Source organism: Acanthochromis polyacanthus, chromosome 18, assembly GCF_021347895.1.
Source record: "Acanthochromis polyacanthus isolate Apoly-LR-REF ecotype Palm Island chromosome 18, KAUST_Apoly_ChrSc, whole genome shotgun sequence".
Taxonomy (NCBI): Eukaryota; Metazoa; Chordata; class Actinopteri; family Pomacentridae; genus Acanthochromis; species Acanthochromis polyacanthus.
Window position 1 is genome coordinate 24,811,202 of NC_067130.1, and position 5,974 is coordinate 24,817,175.

Here is a 5,974-nt window from a genome sequence, read left to right on the forward strand (position 1 = left end):
TCCCTGGTTTTTTCCTTTGTTTTAAGACTGAGATTTAGCAGTAATACGTACAAAAAGTAATATTGGGAAGATGTGGCTTGTATTCACTGAAAAAAACATTGTACTTAAATCCCAGATCTGACATTTTGCAAAAGAAGATTTTCATCAGAAGAAAATGAAAGCTAAAGCTGCTCCTTGGCAGTGTAAAAGGAATTGTAAATCTTGGACTGTTATTTTAAAACATGTATTTGTGAGTTGTAGACAATACATATTTGAACTGAGGCTAGTCATTGTGTTATACAAAGACCTGTGCAAGTCGGTGTCCTACTACTTTGTGGATTTTATGAGGCCACATGAAACATGTACAACAGGTAATGGTACTACTTACGGAATTAATATTGTGATTAAAGTGTCTTCGAAAACTGGGAAAATCTCAGTGTCAGTAGGTCAGATCTCTGGGTTGGATGTAAGTACAGTCCATGAGAAATCATACGATGGCATCAACACAATAATCATATTCAAATGTACACATATGTGCTTTAAAACACAATGCAGACTAAAGAAAATATGTTCTTTATTAGCTATAGACATCACAGATCTATTATCGCCATTACTCTGCTAAATGTTGAATAAATCAATATTAGCATTTGTATTTATTATGTAGTCACAGTTTGTATATCAATTCTGAAGAACCATGTCACAATAGCTTGAAAAAGGCAAAAGAGTACTGAACCCATTTGGAACGATCTGCACTCATGATTATGATCATGATCATGACTCATGTATTAGGCAAAACCAATCTAAATAATAACACACAAATCTAAAGCTGGAGAGGTGCAAAGTAAAAAAAATGGAGACAAGACAATTTTTCTACGCATTGTAAAAGTGGACACTCAGCGCATCCATCCAACCATTTTCTATACACCACATAATCCTCATTAGTGTCGCGGTGGGGCTGGAGTCTATCCCAAATGATGCAGGGTGATGGCAGGAGAGACCTTGGGAGTGGTCACTCGTCTATCACAGGGGGTCACAGAGACAAACAATCACACTCACATTCACATCTAAAGACAATTTATAATCGCCAATTAACCTCAGCATGTTTTCCAACTGTGAGAGGAAGGCAGAGAAGCCAGAGAAACCCACACATGCACAGGGAGAACATACAAACTCCATGCAAGAAAGATCCCAGGCCCAGGTTGGGACGCGAACCACAGATCTTGTAGCTGCAAGTCAACAGTGCTAACCACCGAGTCATTGAGCAGCTCTATTATGCCTAAAATGTTTGATTTAATTTCATTGATTTGTACTTCAAATAAAATAAAACTCATTTGATTGATGTCTCATATTACATGGAATGTATTTTAGCCTGGAACGGTATATTCTGGGATAAGCTATTTCAGCCCCTAGGTTATAAATTTGCCTAAGTTAAAGTATACTTTGGCCAGTGATTTAATCTTGCCTGTAACACACAGATCAACTCAGTTTAAGGTCAAATAAAAGACAGTATAAAGAGATATTATACTGACATCTGTTATACTGAAATAATTGAAAGCAACACCAGCCAATGTGAATGTTCTTCTGTAATGTTTTGATTAAATTTTTCTTTTCAATTCAGTTTTTCCTTTGATTTGAACTTTTTAATTGTAACAAGGACATTCTGGTTATGTTATTTCATAATGATTTGTTTGCTGAACATACCTCTTTGTTAAAAAAAAAAGAAAACCTTAAATAACCTAACAATTCAGAGTTTAGCATGCTTAATTTTCACATGTCAACAGGTATAAACCCATCTGGAGGGGTATAAACCGGCCAAGCCCAAAGTATACCCTGGGGTATAAACTGACCTAGGCCAGAGCGTACCCCGGGGTATACTTTGGCCTCGGCCAGATAATACCGGGTATACTATTGTTAATCTGTCCTGTTACACTTGGATGTGAACTGGGGATCTTCCAGCTGCAAGCAAAAGTGCTAATGACCAAGTCACTGTGCAGCCCGGGCACCCAGTGAAGATCATAAAAAGCATGTAAACCAATGACCCAATAAAGCCAAAATAAATTAAGTAGAAAGTAACATATCATACCAGCAAGGAGTATGAAAGCAAAAAGCAAAACTGGATGAATAATGTGTTTGACAGGATACCACAGAATAAGCCGTAGCTCTCTAAGAATCATCACTGTGTGTCTGAGGTTTGCCAAAGAACAGCTGAACATTCCACAGTGCTTCTGGGAAAATATTTTGGGTTCTGATGCAACTGCTACACCCATCAGAATGTTGATGTTCCAACCTCAGAGTACTAAGTGGTCATTACTACATTGCTTTGAATACACAGCACTCACTGGTTAGACCACAGCCATCTTAGAAATCAGCCTTCATTTTGTTTAACTGCACATCTGTAAAATTTTGGGTGTCTTGCATAGATGGGATGCTACTGTGTTGAGAAAATGTGTCCACAGAGAGACAGGCAGACAGTTATATTAACACATGGCAAAGTACTCAAAACTCACTTTGTGCTTGCGCCCAGTCGGTACTCCCAGCTGTGTTACCATACCATTACACCAGCAACAAGGAGCTTTTCGGCAAAAAATAAAAGTGGAGCAATATCCATCCTTCCATTACTTACACATCGCTTAATCCTCATTAGAGTCACAAGGGGCTGGAATCTATCCCAGCTGTCTTAGGGCAATAGCAGGGCACACCCTGGACAGGTCAGTTGAGCACCATATTAAGTAAAATTAGGGAAAGGGTCTCTGAAAAAAATACATTTTAAACGAAGTGATTTACAGGAGGTCTATGGTTTTTATTAATGTGAATGGCAGGACACCAGAAAGGAAGCTGTAACTCTCCAAAAAAACATCCCTGTGCTTGGCATGCTTCATAGCTGATGCTGTAAGAGTCGATTACATCATTGTGAATGATGAGACCAGACAAAGTGAAATAGTTGTTTGATGTCATTGTGTTCATGTTTGGCTACGCAGTCTTCTGTACCTCTTCATCCCATTTTGTCCTTTATCAAGGACTATAAGGCTGTTTTTATGCACAGTAATGAAAAAGGATTTCAGTAATAAAAAATAAAAAATGTTAGATTTAACAGGTATTTTAAAATGAAACATAAATGTCAATTCATAAAACTCTCACAAAACACCGAAGATGTGCGCAATTCTAGCAGTAACACTGTTGTGCTGTGCAACACCAAGGGTTCTAATTCCAAGATGATTTGTTTGTTGTTTGTTTGCATATCATTCAATATTGGTCATATTGATTTTGAAGCTAATTCACCAAACTCAGTTTAACAATATTTAAACTAGAATGTAAAGTGAGATGCTCTGCGGTAGTAACTATAGCCTGTAGCCTTCACTAGACACTACCGGGGGAATGTTAGTCATGATGATCATAATTTTTTCAGTTCAACCTAATCATTATCAACTCCTCAAGCCTTGTTTGTTCATTTGGACACTGCTCTCCATGTCATTGAGCTATTTCTTGAAAATGATAAATGTGCTTTACATATTTGTGCCAATCTATTTTTACCTAAAAAATAATCATTAATAGGTAATAACTTCTCTATTATTATTTAACTATAATGGTTTTATTTCATTCAATCACAACTGTCCTTGGAGCACCTGCAGCAGATGTTATATTCATTTGAAGTTGTTTTTGTCTCCACCTGATGAACCTTCGACATGCTGCACTATGGTTACTAACTTGTCTCTCAGTGTGTCTGTCTGTTAAGGAGAAAATCTCGTGCAAGATGTTTTTCATAGGTTTTTCACTAGTTAAAAGGCTGATGCATACTATGAGCCCAAATCAATAATGCTACCAGCCTAAAAACCATAACAATAAGTTCCAAGAGGCTAAAAATCTCTGAAGAGCCTAGAGAAACTGCAGAATTGGTCACAGTACTCTGGAGGCATTAAAAAGCTGTCATCTGAAACATTTTTAATATAAAGTTAATGATTGTAATTAAATGAAGAAGCTTTAAAATGACAAAGTTTTCTCCAGGTGACATCATGTCATGTACAGTATTATCTGTACCTGTCTGTTCTAGTCATTCATTACAACTATTCAGTTTTTCTTAGTACATTGCACATAGGGTGTAATTGACTGTGAACATTTCTCAGTTCCACAAAATGAAAATATCAGATTTTAATTCTCGTGCTGACACTAAAATTTCCAATGATATGAAGGTGTGTCAGGCCAAATTTTGGTCTTATGTTTGTCCCGTAAAAAAAAGCATTTGCACTGCTGATAAGATATCAAAGGAGAAAAAGGTAGAATAACTTTAAAGTTTGGATTTGAGTTTTTCTCTTAATATGGACATTATATAGATATATTAAGGAATTGACACAAGCTGATGCTGTCAGACACTGAGGAATGTGATGATTTTAGCAACTTTGCAGTTACTCAAGGGAAATAAAAAGGGAAGCTGTATTTAAAAGGGTTAGGCAAGGCCTGACCAAAAAACCCTAAGCTCTAAAGAAGCCATGAAACAGTCCAGCAGGGATTTCACTGATGAGGCTGATATTAAGGTCTGTAAGTCTACTTACGTAAAATTTTTGTTTTTGGAAAATTAACTCTTTTTGAATCTTCACAATACATTATATCATTGTACATGACATGACATATGAAGCTTGCATTTCAGTCCATGATAATATATTGGAACACAAAGGCAGTGGATGGTGAGAAATCAGACACTCTTTCTGCAGGTTGAAGTCAGAGTACTTTAAACCCCTGTTGTCACTCACTAAGATCCCACTGATTGTACCTTGAACCACCTGTTTTGCCCACTCTGCTTAGGCTTAATCAACATAATGCATTCATCTTCTTATGTGGAGGTGCACTATCTGATCCTGTTTGCTTTGTTGGTGCCCATTTCCTATGCAACCTTGACATCCAGCTGGCGTCCATCCTGTTCAAGGACAAAACATGACAGTGCCATAAAAGACAGACTGGTACAGGCCCAGAACAGGCCTTCTGACTAGACCAAGCAGAATCTACTTACAGATACAGAAAGCTGAAGTCAGTTAATAATTTTACACTTAATTTAGTAAATGAATTAAGGGAATCTACTAAAATGTACTTTACTTCACCATCGTTTGCATTCATAAGCTGCATATGTAGCAGACACTGGCAGTCAAAAGTTTGGACACACCTTCTCATTTAATGTTTTTTCTTTATTTCCATGACTATTAACATTGTAGATTCTTACTGAAGGCATCAAAACCATGAATGATCACATATGGAATTATGTAGTAAACAAAGAAGTGTGAAATAAGTCAAAAGATGTTTTATATTTTAAATTCTTCAAAATAGCCAACCTTTGCTTTGATTACTGCTTTGCGCACTCTTGTCATTCTCTGGACGAGCTTCATGAGGTCGTCACCTGAAATGGTTAGTAGTACAGTGTATATTCAAACAACAAATGGCTTTTAATGATATAGACTTTTTTTTAAACAGATCAAAGGCATTTTTAAGTGTCTATGAATGTCTTTGTTAATACCTGCAACTCCACATCATGACACATTCACAACAGCTGGATCAACAATTCATGATGGCTAACGCATCAAATCAAATCAAATCAAATCAAATCAAATCAAATCAAATCAAATCAAATGTATTTATTCCATACACAGTTGTACATGGTACAGTACATAGTAAAATGTTACGTGTATCTGATCCGGCTTGAACACACAAAACAAAGTAATAAGGCAGAAGAGACAAAGAGCACACAAAAACAAAGAGCCTACATAGATATGGACAATGCATACGGAAAATTTAAAACAGTATTTACAACCTGAGTATAAAAGATTGCAAAATTTTAAATATAAAGTGGCTACAGAGTATGACAAAAAATAAAGTGACTCTTGTGGTGTTGTTGTAATGTATAAATATGTGAATAAAAGTTTAATCTATCTACCTATTGTTGAGCATGTTCGTTTTTTTAAGATAGAAGACAAACTACTTCTCTCCAATTTAGCTGTTTATTTTCTAAATA